The 23,219-nt window shown below is 42.0% G+C and overlaps 1 long non-coding RNA gene across 1 annotated transcript; it reads right to left on the reverse strand.

Annotated features, from left to right (window-relative positions):
- Positions 1-670: 670 nt before the first annotated feature.
- LOC149440683 (uncharacterized) lies at positions 671-18,788 on the reverse strand. Its single transcript, XR_016307535.1, has 6 exons — positions 18,694-18,788; positions 16,041-16,087; positions 14,644-14,682; positions 9,157-9,264; positions 4,771-4,878; positions 671-1,497 (listed from the first exon to the last, which is right to left on the reverse strand). It is a non-coding gene; the product is annotated as an uncharacterized LOC149440683 (long non-coding RNA).
- Positions 18,789-23,219: the final 4,431 nt, after the last annotated feature.

Here is a 23,219-nt window from a genome sequence, read left to right on the forward strand (position 1 = left end):
CCACCACCCAATCACAAGAACTAACCTGCAGCTGGCCATCCATCCATGCAGGCTCCTCAACAGGTCCCCGTCCCTTCTGCCACTTCTTCCAGGGGGGCAGCACCGCTGGGTAGAGTAAATCTTCACATTCCCGTGTCAGCTGTTTCAGTTTGTGTTCAACACGAGGCATGCAGCGTGCGCTTCAGAGATTAATACATGATATCTGCCTGTCTGTGAAGGAACTACAGATCTCACAATCCTGGGTCTCTTAATCTGGTGTTCTGCAGGTGAGCGCTTCACAGTAACTAGATATGACACAAACAGGCAGAGCGATTACCAGAGAGACCACCATGCTGGAAGAGACGTGTTTTCATCACATTAGCACTCACACATTTGTGATACAACACAGAGGAAATGGCAAGGCATGGATAGGATGCTATGTGATCTGGAACAAGACGTTGTCTGTTCCTTTGCCAAATAGGGACAAGGTAGGTGAATGAATACATGGTCATAGGGGATCAGTCGACCATGACTCTACAAACTGCAGCCACAAAATGTAATATATTGCACTCTACCAGTCCATAAGCTGGCCATACACAGACTGAAATTTGTTTTGTGGTGTAGTAGCAATTTTGGTAAACCAGGAAACTCCGGACATGGACTTTGAGGAAAACAAGTGATTTATTAAAAACAGCGCTGTTTGACCCAGCCGGGCTCATGCCTGCGAAACCGAGTGAGTTGTATCCACTTCTTACAAGCGTATATACCAATGATTACATCACAATGCATGTATTCCTTCTTTCACTTTCTGTACATTCAAAAGACTTTCTAAACTCTGCAGAATATAGCCTTGAATAACAGCTACAGATAAGGGTGCTTGCTACAGGTTGGTACACATTACTTCACAGGAAATAAGGGAGGGGGGAAGTGAGCTGAAATCCTTGCTTTTTATAAGCAGATACTGTTAGAAATGTTAACGTTTAAAGGGAAACTCTGCCATATCTGGGTGCTGCCACAGTGGGAGGTCCTGTTGGCACCATCCAGCTCTTCAAGAGTGGTATATAAATTGAGTTTTAAAGGAGCCGGGTTCAAAATTTTAAGTGCTGCAAATTTGCTCACCTGTGTTGTTTAACATGGATAGGGAGAATCGAGTGATTTCTCTCATTCAGCTTAACATGTATGATGGCCAGCTGTAGATGGGGTGACTGCATTAGTTTCCTTTATTTTTACCTGACGATCCTGTGAATAACACACTTCCTGTGGTAAGGTAACAAAGCTCATACACTGTATTGTATCCATGGAGGGAGTCATGGTTTTCACCCAGGTAGTCACTCTAGTCTGCACTTCAAACACGTCTTTGTTCATCTCCAACACATGAGGAGTTGGGGAGATTTAGCAGTTTACAGAAGAAAGATAACATTGTTTGTGCTTTCAGTTCAGCTCACAGGAATGGACAAGGACATCTGGTTCTGGTGGGATCAACAGGTTATTTCTGCACTTGCTGATAATGCTGTTAGCCTGAAAAAAGAAAAGCAACGTAGCCATCACATCCAAGGACCGGTAAGCTGCAATATATGTTCTTGGGTACAGATACACTATATTGCCAAAAGCATTGAGACCACCCTCCAGATCATTGGATTCAGGTGTTCCAATCCCCTCCATGGCCACAGGTGTATACAATCAAGCCCCTAGGCATGTAGACTGCTTCTACAAACATTGGTGAAAGAATGGGTTGCTCTCAGGAGCTCAGTGACTCCAAGCGTTGTCCCGTGATAGGTTGTCACCTGGGCAATAAGTCCATCCGTGACATTTCCTGGCTACTAAATATTCCATGGCCAACTGTTAGTGGGATTATAACAAAGTGGAAGCAACTGGGAACAACAGCAGCTCAGCCACCAAGTGGTAGGCCACGTCACATGACAGAGCGGGGTCAGCGCATGCTGAAGCACATAGTGCGCAGAAGTCGCCAACTGTCTGCAGAGTCAATAGCTAAAGACCTTCAAACTTGGTGTGGTCTTCAGATTATTGCAACAATAGTGCGTAGAGAGCTTCATGGAATGGGTTTCCATGGCCGAGCAGCTGCATCCAAGCCTTCCATCGGATGCAGTGGTGTAAAGCACGCTGCCACTGGACTCTGGAGACGTGTTCTCTGAAGTGCCAAATCGCGCTACTCTGTCTGGTAATCCGATGGACGTATCTGGGTTTGGGGTTGCCAGGAGAACGGTACTTGCCTGACTGCATTGTGCCAAGTGTAAATTTGGTGGAGGGGGGATTATGGTGTGGGGTTGTTTTTCAGGGGTTTGGTTTGGCCCCTTAGTTCCAGTGAAGGGAACTCTTAAGGCACAGGTGCAAACTGGTGGTCTTCAAGCTGTTGCCAAAAGTCCCATGAGGTACTGCAAGATTGACAGTTACAAGCATGACTCCCAAAGGCAGAGGCATGATGGGACTTGTAGTTTCGCAGCAGCTGGAGGGCTGCCAGTTTGACACTATCTTAAGGCGTCAGCATACCAAGACATTTTGGACATTTTCATACTCCCAGCTTTGTGGGATCAGTTTGGGGATGGCCCCTTCCTGTTCCAACATGACTGCACACCAGTACACAGAGCAAGGTCCATAAAGACATGGAGGTGCGAGTTTGGGGTGGAGGAACGTGACTGGCCTGCACAGAGTCCTGACCTCAACCCCATAGAACACCTTTAGGATGAATTAGAGCGGACACTGTGAGCCAGGCCTCCTCCCCCGACATCAGTGCCTGACCTCACAAATGTGCTTCTGGAAGAATGGTCAAACCTTCCCATAGACACCCTCCTAAACCTTGTGGACGGCCTTCCCAGAAGAGTTGAAGCTGTTATAGCTGCAAAGGGCGGGGCCAACTCAATATTGAACCCTACAGACTAAGGCTGGGATGCCATTAAATTTCATGTATGTAATAAGAACCTCCTGCGCGCTAAGGATAACTATAGCTACTAGGGGATGAGGCTGCTACCACCTATAACTTATTACCTATAAGTGAAATAACTGAAATAAAACAAAAATGGTGTAGCGCTCTAATCAACATATAAATACTATAATAATATTAGCTGTGATCACATCCCTACTAAAATCTCAAAAAATATACATACTAAGTGAATATAAAACATATATTGATGGTCTCTAAAGGACCAATAGTGATCAAAAATACAAATGAAAGTGATAATAAATGCAAATCTCAATGGACATTATTGAAAAACATATTAACACAAATAGTGAGACACACATGTGATCCCAGCACTGGGGGATAAATATAGTGCAAAAAAGTGCTCCGTGCTAAAAACACTCCAATATATTGTGTATATTACACTCACAATTACAACTAGAAAATATATATAAAAATAAGAAACAATATAAAAAAAGTCCAACAGAAATATATGTGGTATCAGTGTTCCAAATGCATGCAAGTAGTCCTGTGCGTAGCAGTCTCTGGTGATGTATCCAAAATATCTAAATTGGCTCCTCACCTCCTTATGGTGACCCTAAAAGGGCCTAATAGCTTTTGGGATCACTCCTGGATCCTCCAAGTATAAGCTCCTCTTATCCAATGCAGACCAGAACCTCACATCAGGTGAATATATGAGCTTTTCCAGGTCAGGATCAACCAAAATCTTCCCTTAGGCTATAACAGGTATAGCCAGCTCCCTCGGAATCCATACAAAAAGAGAACCTCCATAGTGTAATATTGTTTTATTTAGCAATAAAAGGCAATGCAAACCATCAAACTCACATTTCTCCAGTACATAGCAAGCGTCTAGAACCTCATGCTATGGGTGTACTTGCATGGGTTCATGTGGAGCACAAAGATGGCGTCCGTGCCGGAAATTGCGTCACCGTGCTGGAAATTGAGTCACCACTTCACCTACGCGTTGCGTCACTGCACACGTGATTTCATCAGGGTATGTACTGGAGGAAATGTGAGTTTGATGGTTTACATTGCCTTTTATTGCTAAATAAAACAATATTACACTATGGAGGTTCTCTTTTTGTATGGATTCTGAGGGAGCTGGCCATACCTGTTATAGCCTAATGGAAGTTTTTGGAGGTGATCCTGACCTGGAAAAGCTCATATATATACCTGATGCGAGGTTCTGGTCTGCATTGGATACTGATAAGAGGAGCTTATACTTGGAGGATCCAGGAGTGATCCCAAAAGCTATTAGGCCCTTTTAGGGTCACGGTAAGGAGGTGAGGAGCCAATTTAGATATTTTGGATACATCAGCAGAGACTGCTACACACAGGACTACTTGCATGCGTTTGGAACACTGATACCACATATATTTCTGTTGGACTTTTTTATATTGTTTCTTAATATATTTTTATATATATTTTCTAGTTGTAATTGTGAGTATAACATACACAATATATTGGAGTGTTTTTAGCACGGAGCACTTTTTTTGCACCATATTTATCCCCCAGTGCTGGGATCACATGTGTGTCTCACTATTTGTGTTAATATGTTTTTCAATAATGTCCATTGAGATTTGCATTTATTATCACTTTCATTTGTATTTTTGATCACTATTGGTTCTTTAGAGACCATCGATATATGTTTTATATTCACTTGGTATATATATTTTTTCACCTTGAGATTTTAGTAGGGACGTGATCACTGCTAATATTATTATAGTATTTATATGTTGATTAGAGCGCTACACCATTTTTGTTTTATTAAAGTTCATGTGCGTGGAAAGGCAGGTGGCCCAATACGTTTGGCAATATAGTGTATGGTTCATACGCTGTATTTCCTAGAATTTTACCTATGTTACTATGTAGCAGAGCTTGTTTTCTTCCCTGAGACTGAGTATCAATGAAGCCATTTTCTTCTTGCACTGGGAAAGGTAGCTGTACAGATTCATCCCGATCACCTGCAGGCATCAAAAAACAAAAAAAAGAACATGAACTGTAGAATTTTACACTTACAGTGACTGGTGGCATTAATGATTATTGTCACATTCAAGAAATTTTTTGTAGGCAGGTGTAGGTTTCCCTCATTTCTGTAGGCGGCATTGTGCCATTAAACAGTTGGAGTGGAGTGTGTTAGGGGAATTGTCTCAGCTATCCAATTGGACGCTATGATATCCCAAGATCTCAGATGGCCATCTTGGTGTGGGACTGTACATAATAGGGTGACCTTGTAGAGAGCGGTAGGTCATTTTAGGGACCCTGCTAGTGAGGGACAGTGTAAAATACATCATAAAACGGGGAGTGCAGCGCTAAATCCTCTGGTGATCCCTCAGTAGTATACGGGGAGGATACAGGTCAGATCACAAGGTGCCTAATCCTCAGGTCTGTAGCGGTGCCTGAAATACTGGTGCTGAGGTATGGAGGCTCAGTGCCAGGTATGGGGAATAAAGGTGCTCATAGTGTAGTAATATGAATAATAAATTTATTGTATCAGATAAGAACATTGACGTAGAAAAGCAACTAAAAAGGTTACAAGAGACTGCTGTGAGCAATCATAAGAAACACCCAAACAAGCACTGACCAGTACAAATCAAGTGTGGGTCGCCGGACCTCCTGATCCGGCGGCGTGACGTCAAGGCGTGCGAGGGCTCCTCCTAGGATTACTGAGCCTCCATACCTCAGCACCAGTATTTCAGGCACTGCTACAGACCTGAGGATTAGGCACCTTGTGATCTGACCTGTATCCTCCCCGTATACCACTGAGAGATCACCAGAGGATCTTGGCACCAGGCTGTTTCCACCCAGGACCCCAGGATGCGTGTGATCTAGAAATACGCAATGATATTGTGCTTCTGGTGAGTAGGCAATCTATTCATACCTCTACAACAGAAGATTGGATCATACTCACAGAGATTGATATTTTATGGTGGACTACATAACTCTTATTAAGGTAATATAAGTGGACTTATATCAGTCACATATTCTGTTATGATAAAAGTTTTATACTCGATTTAGCGCTGCACTCCCTGTTTTATGATTTTAGTAGAAAGGTCTTGTTGTTCCTTTTAGTGCATTGGTCGCTCTTTTGAGTGCTCTCACTGACTTATATATATTGAGTGTAAAATACATGGAGAGGTTCCAAGCGACTAGGATCAGATGAGGGACAGCGCCTGCTTAGAGGAAACATCCCAGTATCCGAAATAGTAACAAGGAGCTCTTCCCAACAGCATTACAGTGCCGTCTCAGTACACTGCCAAACACAACCCCTCCAGCAGAAGTCGTCCTTGGTAATACAAGCTTAAAGTGGTTGTATGGCTGAAGTTTTTTTTTTACCTTCATGCATTCTATGCATGAAGGTAAAAACACCTTCTCTGTTCAGCACCCCCCCCCCCCCTCCCAATACTCACCTAAGATCCTCTCGATCCAGTTATGTGCACTGAAGCCTCGGCTTTCCCAGGACTCCCGCACCTCATTAGCTGAGACAGCTGCGGGAACCATTGGCTCCCGCTGCTGTCCATCATAGCCAGTGAACCAATGAGAAAAGAGAGAGAGGACAGGGCCAAGTGTGGGTCTGTGTGTGAATGGACACATGGAGCAGCAGCATGGGATTGTGCCTGCTTGGGTGTCCCCATAGTAAGCTGCTTGCTACGGGGGCACCCGACAGGGGGGAAGGGCCAGTAGTGCCAGTGGGGGACCTGAGAAGAGGAGGATCGGGACTGTTCAGTGCAAAACCTATGCACAGAGCAGGTAAGTATAACATGTTTGTTATTAAAAGAAAATATGCCTTTTAGTGTCATTTTAAGCTTGGTAACACTATATAAACACCAACTGCTCATTTGCCTTATATCAGTGCCTTCAAGAACTGTCATTTCTATTATTCATCATCACTAACCTCTACACAAGCCTTTCTTAACCTTTTTACCCAAGAGAAACCCTTGAAATAATTTTCATGCCTCAGGGAACTCCTGTATGATTAGTCCATTGGGGGTCATTAGGAAAATGCACTTTGCATTGGAGGTCAGTGGAAAGACTGCCCCTCTTACTGTACTGGTCAGAATACCACCCTTACAGACAGCCATAAAGATCATTGGTGTCATTCAGCTGGCCCTGCTAAGCAGTAATGGACCTAGATCTATGAAGGCACCATCATATGAGTGGCCAACTACCCACAGTTCAAGTAACTTATTGAAACCTCTAGAGGAACCCTAGGATTCCCACAGAACCCTGGTTGAGATTAGCTGCTCTGCACAATATACTGTGCAAAATAATTATAACATCAAGGACTGTGTGCATTGTCTGTACTGGGTACCCTGGGCCTAGGTCTGACCTAGGTGCAGCAACATCACAAAGCCAGAATCCTATATGTAGCGCCCCCCCATAAGAAGCCGCTAGCATAAAGCCGCTTGTATAAAGGGGGTCCTCTGATACCTGCACCACCACAGTTCAAGGTTTGGCATGAACCCTGTCTCAAGGAAATGGACAAAACACAATGAAGAGTGAAAACTTACATATTAAGGGTACAAACTTGTAAACATTGATCGTATAATAGGCAACAGAACTGTTAAAAGATAAAACTGGTCAGTAGATAGAACAGAGTAGTACACTGCAGGGGTGGTCTGACAACTCATGGGGCCCCCGGGCAATAGGGGATCATGGGGCCCCTGTGTCCTTGCCCAAACTCAAAAAAGCCTAAGAAAAAGGTACCAGGGGCATCTCATGGGGCCCCCTACTGACCTCGGGTCCTCGGGCAGTGCCCTAGTTTCCAAATGGTCAGTCCGCCCCTGGTACACTGCATACAATTAACGGTAGGTTTATACAAAATCACTCGTGCAATAAACAGAAATGGTACTTGGACTTGTTTCTTCACTATCTACCAAAATCAATTTAAACAGTAACAGGATCACCAAAGGGGAAGCTTAAACATTGGATGAGACTAAAAGCCCCAGGGCTAGTGCACTAGAGTGACCATGCTAGGACCAAGTCTGTCTGCAGAACTTTTTTAGGCTCAACAGCCCCAAATAAGTCACAGATGGTGAAATTTAAGCAAATTTAAGCAAGATAGAAGGGGCAGCCGCTGGATGGTTTCTTCTGCCAGCTATCAATTGGGCCCTTTACTGGTGGTGCACAACCGGCGGTTGATTAGAAGGCAAACCTGCATTCAGCTCCAAGTACAATTCAGTGCAGGAGTGCTTTGCAGTGGTGGATTGAGGAAGAGGATAGACAAGGAAAAGGGTGGTAAAGATTCCAGTAAAGGGTCAGTTCAGTAATAGTAGAGTAATCCTCAATGGATGCTGGGTTTTTAGTTTCTGATGGGTTACATATGGTGGACATTAACCCAGGGAGTGAGAGAGTATGGAAATGATAGGCAGTTAGGAGGCTTAGTTCCTACTGTACAATGTATGTAATGGGTGACCAACCCTCTCACCAATCCTGCGATTCAGCTTTGAACGTCGCTGGCGGAGGGTCCCATCATGGATCGATGACTTGAGCTCTGCTGAACCCACACAAGGAATGCTGGTGATGCTGATGATGACTAGCAAACCCGTTTGCTTCCTCTGGAGTATGCTGGAACAGGTGGGTGGCAGCGGCGGCAATGGTCTCTCACCGCTGGTGGTACTGTTGTGCTCCGGTCATCTGAACATGCTAACATTCCTGGGCAGTGCACTATGAGCCTCTCCACTCCTCCCGCTCATACCATGGCTCCCTGGGAACTGTAGTCCTTTTTAAGCATTAGAGGAATACCACCTCCATACAGCAGAACTACATCTCCCATAATCTTCTTCAGCAGCATCCCCATAGCCTGAGGCTGCTCAATCAGTGAAGGACATTCAATACCTATAGTGATGTAACTGTCAGACATGTCGGGACCTGTTGTTCTACATTAGCAGTCTTAGAGGTTTTCTTACTCTCTCAAAGTGGGCCACTTGCCAGCATCTGGCTACATATATATGGTGGTATAATGAAGCTGTAAAGTGATGGCAAATTATAAGAGAAGCTTTCTGTAGAAACATCTATTGTATTTTTCATATTACAGCCCTGTGTGGCATCGCTGTCCCTGTATATACTATACTTCTCTATAAGAGATCAATAAAATCAATAAAAACATTCGACCAGCTCAAGAAATAGCCTAATAATATTTTTTTACACCGTTCACACAAACTGAATGTACATGTACTTCACTGGGTGAATTGCTATGCACATGTTTTATAAATAAACCCTTTTGTTTGCTGGCAATTTACCTCTGTTACTGGTTAATAGAACATGTTCTCTTCTCTGGGACCGGATATTGATGAAGCTGTCTTCTTCTTGTACCAGGAAGAATGGTGGTACTGATTCATCTTGATCACCTGCAGGTATCAGAAAGAAAAAAATCAGCACAAACTGTAGGATCTTAAAGTGTTACTAAACCCCGGACCCTGCATTCACTATATCCGGTCTCCCCGGACCCTGCATTCACTATATCTGGTGTCCCCGGACCCTGCATTCACTATATCTGGTGTCCCCGGACCCTGCATTCACTATATCTGGTGTCCCCGGACCCTGCATTCACTATATCTGGTCTCCCTGGACCCTGCATTTACTATATCTGGATTCCCAGAACCCTGCATTCACTATATCTGGTCTCCCCGGACCCTGCATTCACTATATCTGGTCTCCCCGGACCCTGCATTCACTATATCTGGTCTCCCTGGACCCCACATTCACTATATCCGCTCTCCCTGAACCCCGCATTCACTATATCCGGTCTCCCCGGACCATGCATTCACTATATCTGGTCTCCCCAGACCCTGCATTCACTATATCCGGTCTCCCCGGACCCTGCATTCACTATATCTGGTCTCCCCAGACCCTGCATTCACTATATCTGGTCTCCCCGGACCCCGCATTCACTATATCCGGTCTCCCCAGACCCTGCATTCACTATATCTGGTCTCCCCAGACCCTGCATTCACTATATCCGGTCTCCTAGGACCCCGCATTCACTATATCTGGTCTCCCACAGTACACACAATGTGGAAATGCAATTATTTTAGTAAATATAAACTACTAAATACCTTTTCTCATCAGCAGTATATAGCAGTCTTGTGATTTCTATCATTGTCCAGCTGAGCACATGCTAAAGCTTGTAGGAGGAATTTCCATTCTGCTCTAGGAGGATGCAGGACCCCTGACCTCTGTCTGGACAGTGCTGATTGGCCCTGTGCTGATCACATGCACTCTCCCAAGAAAAAAAAAAAACTCTCTAGCAATACACACCAAACTGAGCATGTGCAGTGACTCCACATGAAATGTCATATCACCTGTTGACATAGTTAATAAAGTAGATGTCACTTCATGGCATATGGTTTGTAGTATGACACCTTTCCCCTACGTTTTTCCATTTTTTAGAAAAAGTATGGTCTAGGGTACATTAACCCCTTGGCGCTGAGTGTATGCAAATATGCAGCCCCACTGGACTGGGCTTTTTTCCTTTGGGCCTCATATTTGCGTACCTGTCTTTGTGCTATGAACATGCCGCACAATCCCAGCACAGAGACCGGGGTCTCACTGAGAGATCCGGGTCCCGTACTAATGATCGGGACCTGGAACTCCCAATTCCAGGTCACATGATCGCTGTGATAGCCTCTGATTGGCTAATATTGTGATCAGTCACTGTAAAGCCCACTATGTTTTCTCACTCTAAATGGAGGAGAAAGATGCATTGTATCTCTCTCTCTCCTTTCAGAGAGGAAAAAAAAAGACAACAGTTTGTAAATAAATAAATAATAAAAAATAAAATACAAAAAAACAAAAACAAACCTAGATCAAGGTTGATCTAGGTCAGTGCCAAGGTTAGTGGTTGGGTCAAAGGTCAAGGTTAGGCTTAAAGGTCAGTATTTTTTTTGAGCAGTATTTTTTTTTTTTAATTAGTGTCAGCGTCAGTTAGTGTCGGTATGTTTTAGGTAGGATAAAAAAGAAAAGGAAAAATGCATACTATTGGTTCTGGGCTGTACTACGGGGACAAACAAGAACTAACATTCACATATATGGTATCACTGAGATTGTCAGGAGCAAGAGAACTTTTTTGGTGGTTTGTTCTTTGGTGGTAGGTTTTTGTAATAGCAAGAAATATACAGCTAAATTAAAAAATATATATATTTTTTGTTTATATTATGGGCCAGTTTTCCTTTGATAATAAAGAAAAAATCAGGAGATATCCATTACCATTTATCACCAAATGAAAGCCCAATTTGTCCTGAAAAAAACGCGGTATAATTCACCTGGATGCAGTAGTTGTGATGTTCTGTACGGTTTTACTATCACATGTCAATGTTGCAAACTTGAGCTTAGGCATTAACATTTGTTTTACCCTTAGGCAGGAAGGGGTTAAAGAAACAGTGGGAGTAAAATAAGCCCCACGGTCGGTGTCAGTACTGGTATCAGTGGGAGCAAAGGTAAACCTTTCTTCATCAGTGGTCAGTGGCAGTAATATATGTCCCCCTGCAATTTTAGCAAGTGGTACCTTAGTTAACTGCACCCCCCCCCCCCTCTCCTGCTATGGCAATTCTGTCCATACATTATAAAATTTTCAATTTACAAATTTCCTTTAGATTTATCAAAAGCATATAGTATGGGGTCAAAACTAGACACTTCAAATTTGAATGCAATCAGGCAGGCCTTTGTACTACATAGCTGAAGGTGAATCTAAAGAAAATTGTATAATGTACTGCCAGCCTTACATTATATGCCCCTCTACACTGGTGGTCAGTAGTGGGAACTGCACTTCCAGCTCCTGCTCTGCCATTCACAGCCTCAGCGTCATCACTGTGATTTATGAATGGCAGAGCAGATGGAGGGGGTGGAGGTACCCTGTGTTGGTGGTCAGTGACAGTAATTTTATATACCCCTTGATGTGGTAGTAAGGGAGAGTACAATGAAGTGCCTTCATGCATTGTTGGTCAGTATCAGTAACAGGGTTCCAGTACCCAGATCCCTGCTTCCACTCTGCATTGTTTTCTAGAGTCCTGGATCCTGTGGGATAGCCCATGGAACACAAACACTGTAGAACAGTGTCCAAAAAGATCCTGGACACCTGAGAACTATGCCACTTTATCCACAAGTGACGCTGATCTTCGTTCTTTTGAAGATCCTTCAGCACCCAACATTTCTAGGTGGTGTTGAATGACTGCATGCTGTGGACCACCCACTATGTCACTACCATGTCCCTCGAAGAGCTGTAGTGACAGCCTTCAATTTGATGATTTATCTCTTCGGCCACTCAAATATATTACACCATCCCAAAATCCATGGCACTATGGTGGTTGGATGAAGGAAGTAAAACAGAATGGATTCATGAACTTACACCATCACAAAATTCATGCCACTATAGTGGTTGGATGAAGGAAGTAAAACAGAATGGATTCATGAACTTACACCATCACAGAATTCATGGCACTATGGTGGTTGGATGAAGGAAATAAAACAGAATGGATTCATGAACTTACACCATCACAGAATTCATGGCACTATGGTGGTTGGATGAAGGAAATAAAACAGAATGGATTCATGAACTTACACCATCACAGAATTCATGGCACTATGGTGGTTGGATGAAGGAAGTAAAACAGAATGGATTCATGAACTTACACCATCACAGGATTCATGGCACTTTAGTGGTTGGATGAAGGAAGTAAAACAGAATGGATTCATGAACTTACACCATCACAGAATTCATGGCACTATAGTGGTTGGATGAAGGAAGTAAAACAGAATGGATTCATGAACTTACACCGTCACAGAATTCATGGCACTATGGTGGTTGGATGAAGGAAATAAAACAGAATGGATTCATGAACTTACACCATCACAGAATTCATGGCACTATGGTGGTTGGATGAAGGAAATAAAACAGAATGGATTCATGAACTTACACCATCACAGAATTCATGGCACTATGGTGGTTGGATGAAGGAAATAAAACAGGATGGATTCATGAACTTACACCATCACAGAATTCATGGCACTATGGTGGTTGGATGAAGGAAATAAAACAGAATGGATTCATGAACTTACACCATCACAGAATTCATGGCACTATGGTGGTTGGATGAAGGAAATAAAACAGGATGGATTCATGAACTTACACCGTCACAGAATTCATGGCACTATGGTGTTTTTATGAAGGAAGTAAAACAGAATGGATTCATGAACTTACACCATCACAGAATTCATGGCACTATGGTGGTTGGATGAAGGAAATAAAACAGGATGGATTCATGAACTTACACCATCACAGAATTCATGGCACTATGGTGGTTGGATGAAGGAAGTAAAACAGAATGGATTCATGAACTTACACCATCACAGAATTCATGGCACTATAGTGGTTTTATGAAGGAAGTAAAACAGAATGGATTCATGAACTTACACCATCACAGAATTCATGGCACTATGGTGGTTGGATGAAGGAAATAAAACAGGATGGATTCATGAACTTACACCATCACAGAATTCATGGCACTATAGTGGTTGGATGAAGGAAGTAAAACAGAATGGATTCATGAACTTACACCATCACAGCATTCATGGCACTATGGTGGTTGGATGAAGGAAATAAAACAGGATGGATTCATGAACTTACACCATCACAGAAATCATGGCACTATGGTGGATGAAGGAAGTAAAACAGAATGGATTCATGAACTTACACCATCACAGAATTCATGGCACTATGGTGGTTGGATGAAGGAAATAAAACAGGATGGATTCATGAACTTACACCATCACAGAATTCATGGCACTATAGTAGTTGGATGAAGGAAGTAAAACAGAATGGATTCATGAACTTAAACCATCACAGCATTCATGGCACTATAGTGGTTGGATGAAGGATGTAAAACAGAATGGATTCATGAACTTACACCATCACAGAATTCATGGCACTATGGTGGTTGGATGAAGGAAATAAAACAGGATGGATTCATGAACTTACACCATCACAGAATTCATGGCACTATAGTGGTTGAAAGAAGGAAATAAAACAGGATGGATTCATGAACATTCTCACCTTCTGACATGTTCCTGGTCAATCATTATCTGCTTCAACATTATTCATGACACCCTGATGATTTGAATACAGTAGATCTAAACCCTAATATGATATTTAGCTAGATAAAGCGCTGTGTTCCACAAACAACTCTCCTGTAATTTCTCCATAAAATACAATTTGCTAATTTTTTTTTTTTAAATCCTTTGTTTCCATCTCAGTACTGATGATCTCCCCCTGCCTCTTTCTGCTACCTCCTATCTACATGCGCTCGCTCCAGCATTCACTGCACATCATTGCTCTGGACCGGTTTCTTGATGGCGACAAAGGGGTCTGTGCAATATGTGTCATTGCGGCCATTCGTAGTCTCCACCAGGAGCACTTGTGGCTGAGTGACAACTCAAGAGCACAACTGGGAGAGAGATGTCACTCCTTCACAGGATGTGCCTGAAAATCATCTTTATGATAGGATCAGCAGGTTATCTTTAAGAAATACACAAAGCACACCAAGTGTCAAATATACATACTCATGCCACTCGTATTAGAAATTATTTGCTTACCTGAAATTCAACTTTAAATGTGACTATCTACTATTAGCTGCACCTTTTGGCAACTTTTTAAAAATATTCACAGTAAGTCTTAAAAAAAAAAAAAGTAATCAAATTCAATGTAAAAAAAATCCACTTGGACTTATCCTTACCTTGCCTACCAGTAAGGCAGCAGAAAATACTTCTGAGGCCTAAATGGAGGAAAATATAAAAAACTCACTTTAATTATTATTTTACCAAAAGGTTAGTGGGTGCTTGTGACAGATTTCCAGCAGAGGTAGGGAATCAGTCAACAGTGAATTAAAAATGCTTGGGATAACCCTAGGTCTAAAAGTTAAATAAATAATGAATACCCAAATGTTAAAAAAAAGGACAGTCTAGACGGACCACTTGATCTTTTATATGAGAACTGCATTTTTTTATTTCTACAATGACTGGGAAATCTATTAAAAAAGTAATACACTGGAGACCTTCTTTAATATTTGCCTATTCCATTTAAAAATGGACAATGAAGACAGCTGTCTATTTGCTGTGCATGTGACAGATGTAAATGTCTTGCAGGATGGAAGCAGTGCTCTTCACGGACGGAAGTATTTTTTAATTGCTTTGAGGATGTGAGACTTTGATAGCTGCCTAGAATCTGTCAATCTATAGCTGGCCTTAAATTAGCCATGACAAAATATTGCATAGAGTCAACTTAACACCACGGAGGTTGCATAGAATCTAGCCTGAGGTTCCTCCCCAATGCTGGAGATGCATGAGTGACCCAGCTGACTATCTACACACGTTTTGGACGTGCCCTCAAGTAATATGACTATTGGTCCGAGATCACCCAATTTATCTCCTCTTTGACCAATATCTCAACCTCGGTGAGAAATGAGATCTGTTTATTAGAGCTGGTAGACTCATTTGCATTTACTCGTGCAACCAAGACCTTTCTTGGCCTGCTATTGTTCTATGCCAGGAAAGTTATTGAATTAAAATGGAACTCAGACAAGGCCCCCACTTTAGACTTTCGTAAAACATTGGTAAATTTTGTAATTCCCCTTTAGAAGGCAACTTATCAGTCCTGTGGCCTTCCAAACAAATTCAGTAAGGTGTGGGACCTTTAGTTTAATTAGGTCTTTACAAACAGGTCATATCCAGAATCTCTCACTGCTTAGCAGTCTCTTGGTGGGATGGGGGACTTTCGGGGGCAAATGTGACTTTCTGAACCCTGTAGCTTCCTTGTATATTTCTGACAGCGGGTGGCGGGGGGGGGGGGGGGTGCCCTTGTCTTTTATGTCTTATGAGGAGCTTTGAATTGCTATTTTAGGACACTTAATTCCTTATGTGTGAAACTGAGTTAGGCTGTTACTGAATCTGAATAGATTGTGTATTTCCTAACTTGAGTCGTCTAATTTCAAGCAAGGGTATACCCAATGGCTTTGTTTTATAACTATACGTATATTTTCACAAAATTAGAAGAATGAATTTTAAAAAATAGCTATGACAAGCATGACAAACAAATTAATAATATCATAAATAGTTTAGGGTTCAATATACTCACATAACATTGTTGATAAAAAGTGTTAAGAAGTATAGATGTGAAATCACCTGTAGAAATATAAGTGAGATAATAAAGACAAGGCTAATAAATGATTTACATAAAAAGTTAGCATTAGCATGTACACTCACTGGTCACTTTATTGGGTACACCAGTTTTTGAAATACTTAGCCCGTTTGGCACCAACAACCATGCCACGTTTAAAGTCACTCAAATCTCTTTTCTTCCCCATTCTGATGCTCGGTTTGAACTTCAGCAAGTCGTCTTCACCATGTCCTAGATGCCTATTGAACAGATGTACCTAATAAAGTGGCCTGTGAGTGTATGTTCAAAACCAACATAAAAGAGATGCAAAGATGTTTGACTCTACACTTATCCTGGCTCAACATAGTTACATAGTTAGTCTGGCTGAAAAAAAGATAAAAGTCTATCCAGTTCAACCATTTAAAAAAAATGAAAAAAAAATATATAACTGAACATGTTTCCCATGTGCTCCTGTGGGTATCATTGTCTGACGGTTGCTGACGATGATTAGAAGGCATACAGGAGTTATGTCACTGACAATCTCTTTACATACTGTACATCAAATGATAAAAAAGAGAAATTCCCAGCTCAACTTACCAACCAGCCTGCAAACAACCAAATTGTCCTGTCTAACAATTCACATTAAAAAGAGGGGGTTTAGTTTGCACATATTTGCAATACATGCATAAGCTGCAGAGCCTCTTCACAAAACCCTGATAATTTCTGCAGTCCTAACTCTATAATTTTGGGATCCTCTATAGCAGAAGCACATGTACAGTATAATAATGGATAGACTTAGGGCAGGTAAGCTATATACTGGGTGTCCAGTGCGCCCCTGTGCCTTTAAGGAGGGGTGGGCTCCCTCCAGGCGTACCTGCCCTCAGTCTATCCATTATGATACATGTGCTTCTACTATGAAGGCTGTAACGAAACCGGACTCCGACTGCTCTAGGGTATTGTTGGGGTCCGGTTCAGGTACAGAGGCTCTCAAAATTATATGTTACATGTTGCACTGGTATTTAGGGTGTAACATGTTACTATGCAGCACCCCCTCGCTACCCCTCTCCCCTCTGTAACAGCGGGTAAGGGTTCCTCTCCCCTGAACCCATTTTCACATTTTAAAAATTAAAAACGCCCACACAGCCACATTATTCATTTTACAGGGATCTGTGAATGAACAAACTACAAGTTTCATCTGCCACTGTGGCAGCTTGCAGTTCTCCATGAACTAAGAGAGTGCTGAAAAGCACCCTCATAGTTCATTGACACATTCAATGTACAGAGGTAGAGGGAAGAAAGCTGGAGCACGTGTCAGCAGGAGCTTGACTTTATGGGTGCAATGCTCTATTACATTATTTTATTTTTTTTTAAAAAGGTGAACTTAGCCTTTACATCTTTATGGACAGGCTGCAGTTTCTGAGCGAATGAGTGGACAGTTGTATCTTAATAAAAATATCAGTTGTATAAATTGAAAAGAAAAAAAAATGTACCAATTCACATTATGCCTTTTGAAGCCTTTATTAAATTGGCCACTGCATCTGAAAACAGAAAATGGGTCTCTTTTCACAGACTGAACGTTACGTTACGTTTCCAACTCAGTAGCTCATTGGAAACGTAATGACGTCACATCGATCAAGCTCCGCCCTACGCGTTTCGTCATCGACGGAGGACGTCGATGACGAAACGCGTAGGGCGGAGCTTTATCGATGTGACGTCATTACGTTTCCAATGAGCTACTGCGCATGTGCCGAGTAGCTGGGTCTGTTTTGCTGTGATTGCTGTTGATGCTGGTGTCGGCTGGGACACCCTTTGAGCTAAGTGCAATGAGTACTAAATAAAGATGTTGTTTTAATAATACTGCACCATGAAGTTCTTCTATTTCTCCCGAGTGTCTGGCATTTCCCTCTTTGGATACGTTTGAAGGTGGCTTTCTTGAGAAGTGGATTTCCTTGATGATAATTGATTTGAAAGCAATTTGCTCCATCTGAAATTGGTCTATGTGGATCTGGGCTCTGCAGAATACTATTCCTTGAAGATACATCTATGAATGACTTATCATTTATTATTAATACTACTGTTCCCAGAGCAATACATGGTTTAAAAATATTTTTTAGCTCTGGTGAGTTTATTCATATTTTTGGTGGTGGTATTGTCACTTTATTTATATTTTTTGGTGCACGTTTTTTGTGTTATATATTTTAAAGTGTGGACATTTTTTCTTATATATATTTTTTTTTGCACCATTTATATATTTGATTTATGGAGATAATTTTATATTTACTAGCACAAATTATTTTTTTGTGTTATTTGCTACACCTTATTGATTTATGGTGATTTTTTGCAGCTGGTATATTATAATAAGTGATTTATAGATATATATATATAGATATATTTTTTCCTTTTCCATAGGCGCCATTATATATATTTTTTCTAATTGAAGAAAGGCTTGGGGTGAGGATACTGCTGGATCCCTGGACCGGTAAGTGCCCTGATATTAAAAGTCAGCAGCTACAGTAATTGTAGCTGCTGACTTTCAATTTTTTTTTTTTTGGGGGGGGGGGGGGCGCGGAACTCCACTTTAACCCATATGGAAGAAAAATATATTTGAAATATATTTTAAAAATATTCTTACCAAGTTTATTGCCATATACTTGAAATACTACAATTTTGGCCATACTCAATATATTTCAATATGGCGTGCAATCCTTTTCAGACAAGTAGCCTTTCCTGGGGAGAGAGAAAATAGAGTATAGTTATAAATAAGAAATTGTTGCCTTTTTTCCAAGACTGAATGAAGACGATACATTTTAGCAGATTCTGGCAAGAAATGTTATATTTTTTTTAAGCTGAGGAACAGATGTGGACACTTTAGGTGTGCCAAATTAAAGGTGATACTGCGATGGATGACAGTAATGGGACCAGTATGAGATGGTAATGGTGGCAGGCCGACTTCAGTTGCATAGATGGTAGATGGCCAGGCCAGAAGCAGTAAAAGTTATTAATGGTGGCAGGGTGTGCTCATGGGGGCAGGAGATGGCAATGAGGGCAGCAGGAGGCCTGCACTGGTGAAAGGATAGGCTTCGGGTGTAAACTAAAATATTTTTGAGGGGCAGAAAACAAAAAAAGGTTAATCTGCAGTATGTTCAGCATGGGCTTTGTAGTTATTGCTGATCCAGGACTGATTCATTTTCACAAAGATCAGCCAGGTAACTGTGCCTGGAGACAAACTATTTTTCCTCTAGAAATACTACCATCCTCTGAACCTCTGAGGAGGTTAACAGGTTTCTCCACAGCATGTCCTCCAGGTGTTTCATCTTCTGCTCCCTCTGAAAGGGCTGAATGAGCTTTGTGACTTTCCCCTTATAATGTGAATCCAGGAGAGTGGCAAACCAGTGATCGTCCCTCTCCTTGATGCCACAAATCCTGGGGTCCCTTCACAGGCCTAATGTAAGAGGAAACCAAATCCCCTGGGTCACTGCTCTTAGGACACCATTGTCCTTAGCAATACCCCCCCCCCCACCGCAAACCTTGAGATAACCACTCCTGGAAGCCTGTCCCATGTTCTATTCCTCCTCACCACAGCCATGATAACTATACTCCTCTCCCTCTGCCTTCTGTGGCCTCACGGGGAGAGAGTCTGTATAAAGCAGGTCCTGAGACATTAGGAAGTTCTCATCTTCCTTCCTCTGATCTTCCTTAGATGTCCTGTCTTTTTTCCCACACAGTGTCTGCTGCAGCAGAAACACTACAGGAAAGGTTACGGTATGCCCACATTGTCAGGGGTACAATTCCGGTTGCCTCCTCGAATGGTGACAATACGAAGCATGCATCCTGAATGAGGAACCACCGAGGTGGGGAAAAAAAAGCTCTCATTGATCTGTCCTTATACCATACTCACACAGGTACTCATTTATGGCCCCTTGATGCATATGCAGCCACTGCAACATGGGCAAGGTAGAGTTCCACTGGCAATATCAAATATTGGATGGCTTGTGGGCAGATGGAGTTCCAGCCAAATTTTACCCTTCTGAATGGGTATGAACACCTAAAATAACTACACACTCTCCTAGCCTGCCTCAGAAGATCCTGTAACTTTGGCCAGCGATGTTTTTGTTCAGTCCACTTTTGGATCCTCTAGCTAAACACCATGACAGTTTGGGTTAGATCCAAACTTCCAAACAGCTGAATTTTCGACTGAACCTGGATCTTATCAATAAATATATATATTAGATATAGCAATGGTATAGGTGAAGTGCACAACAATGATCAATCACAGTGCATCGGAATCAGGCCCTGCCAAAGGCCATATATAGAAAAAAGAAAAATGGATTGCTGCACATAAAAGAACTTTTAATGCTGAAAAATCACCATACAAAAGAGTGATCGAAAATGGACAAAGCCATATATAATAGTGTTCAACAAGCAGTTTCGGGCTTTTTTGGTAACGCCCTTCTTCAGATCAGAACACATATTGAATAGGTGTACTGATCTGAAGAAGGGCGTTAACATAATAGCCCAAAACTGTTTGTTGAACACTAATATATATGGCTTTGTCCATTTTCGATCACTCTTTTGTATGGTGATTTTTCATCATTAAAAGTTCTTTTATGTGCAGCAATCCATTTTTTCTTTATAAATATATATATATATATATATATATATATAAAAAGCAGTAATATGGGTGGAGTGCACAATGATGATCAACCACAGTGCATAGCAATCAGGCCCTCCCAAAGGCCATATATATAAAAAAGAAAATTGGACAAAGCCATGCATCCTAGTGTTCAACAAACAGTTTTGGGCTATTATGTTAACGGCCTTCTAATAATAGCCCAAAACTGTTTGAACACTATGATGTATGCCTTTGTCCATTTTTTTGGATCACCCTTTAATATGGTGATTTTTCAAAATTATGAGCAGCAATCCATTTTCATATATATATATATATATATATATAATTTTTTTTTTATTGTTTACAGTACTGAACAGCTGAAGCTTTATGGGCTACAGTAGTTACTGAAACCTTATTGGATAGCTCCATTCAATGTTTCATTCAGAAAAATCCTTTCTGAAGGCAAATGTGTTGTTTCTTTAGCTAACTTCAAGTACCAGGGCAATCCCCGATCATGCGTTTAGGCAGGGTGCTTATGGCTCTTTGGCTCCTTTCCTTTCTGCTCAGTGTGACAAGAGAGGTTTAGTTTTCTCATTGGATGAAATATTCCTCCTTCTGGGAGAAAGGGAACATGTGGAAAGGTCATTCTGCTGAGGCTGTCATTGAGTGAGTGGGCCTACCGCTGACACTAGGCCCACCATAAAACTTGGAGTTTGCTAGGGGAACACAGAGTAGGAAACATGTTCCCCCTGGGCTATTCATGTGTAGAATTAAGAGGAGTCCACCTACTCCAACTACATGTTTCCTACTGTACATGAAGGAGCTTCATTTTCAAGGTTTACGAAGGTGCCTGATCTTCGGATCAGGATGTTAGTCCTTTTTATACTTTAGTAAAATTGCAAGCACAACTAGAAGTTTTTTTTTCTTGTATACAGAAATAGAAAAGGCTATAACCCAAGGAGCTTGTTCTTTTCTTCTCCCCAGCAGTGTAATACACAGCACTTATGCGCAAGGGAATGAAGGCAGTACTGCAAGGGGTAGTCACCCAAAACAAAGTAAAGGGAGAGACCTCCTTTGCCTTGCAGTGTATTCAAATAATGTAATGGTGATGTAATGGTGATCTCAACTGCTCAGTGCTCACTTCATAATATTGTCTTTTGGGTTTACCCTCTGGATGAGGTATCCCTGAAGGGGACCTTCTGAAGATAATGTGGGATCCCACTGCAAATATATAAATATAACAGTTTGAGGTAAGGCTAATGGCAAAGCACAGGAAGGGGTGAATTGAACTGAGGAGTAGACAAGTGGGGCACCAGTGTGTGTGGGGATGGGAACACCAAACGTCCAAGTATCTGGAGAGGGGAAATAATTTGAAGGCAGGTGCGCAGGTGCCTTTCATAATTTATTGTGGCAAATGAGTGCCTGCAACCACTAGAGCCACCACTATACATTTTACCACAACCCATGGCCCTTCCTATTGTGCCAATGCAGAACCTGCACACATTTCTAAGTTGGAGCAAATGGTTTTCCTTCTGGTGGGGAAGACTGATGTATGGCTATGGGGAAGGGGCGGCTTTAAGGCTTCCGGGGAAGTGGTGGAGCTTGATCTATAGCAGCACAGTGGCTTAATGGTTAGCACATCCGCCTGCCAGTACTAGGTTTGCTGGTTCAAATCTCAACCATGGCACCACCTGCCTGGAGTTTGCATATTCTCCCTGTGCTTGCATGGGTTTCCTCTGGATGCCCTGGCTTCCCCCCACACTGGTAGGTTAATTGGCTCCTGTCTAAATTGGCAAAAGTTAGAGATCTTAGATTGTATCCCCCTCGAGGGCAGGGACTGATGTGAATGTACAATATATGTATGTAAAGTGCTGTGTAAATTGGCAGCACTATATAAGTACCTCAAATAAATAGGGTGGAAATAATAGGGTTAGATATATGGTCATGGGGGAGGGGGTCTCTATAACAGTAGAATGTGGAAGGAGGTGGCTATAAGACTGCATAATAATTGGGTTGGATTGTGGGGGGGGGAGTTGTTTGGGGTAGTAAGTAGGGTAAAATATGACTATATGGCTTCATGACAAGGAGGCGCTGGATATAAGACCTGGGGTGATGTAAGGTTGTAAAGGGGGGTGGGTTGGCAGATGGAAAGAGATATGTATGAATTTGTCTGCATCACTCAACTCCACAATCAGGTTGAAGGATATGGACACATACTAGGGAAAAGTAATAAACATGTTTGCTTAGGGGAATGGACTCCCTTACTGGGAAGTATATGTTTGTGGAATTAGTTTCGAGGGATTACTGTGGCATTGTCACCTTGGGTGCTGGAAGACCAGAAGTACCAGACCAGAATGAAAATAGTGTCAGTTGGCATATACTATATGGTCGGCCAAATATGGTGGCGAGCAGAGTAGAAAGTCAGTCTTGTCTACAAACTGTGCAGTAAGGGAATATAAAATCTTATCCCTTGTGCACATAACTTTTCATTAAGTGCTTATAGGATGCCCTATAATGTCCAATTACCCAATTTTCATTTTCCTTCA

This window comes from Staurois parvus, unplaced genomic scaffold (genome assembly GCF_062004578.1).
Source record: "Staurois parvus isolate SC_StPar_1 unplaced genomic scaffold, SC_StPar_1.0 ptg001060l, whole genome shotgun sequence".
Classification (NCBI taxonomy): domain Eukaryota; kingdom Metazoa; phylum Chordata; class Amphibia; order Anura; family Ranidae; genus Staurois; species Staurois parvus.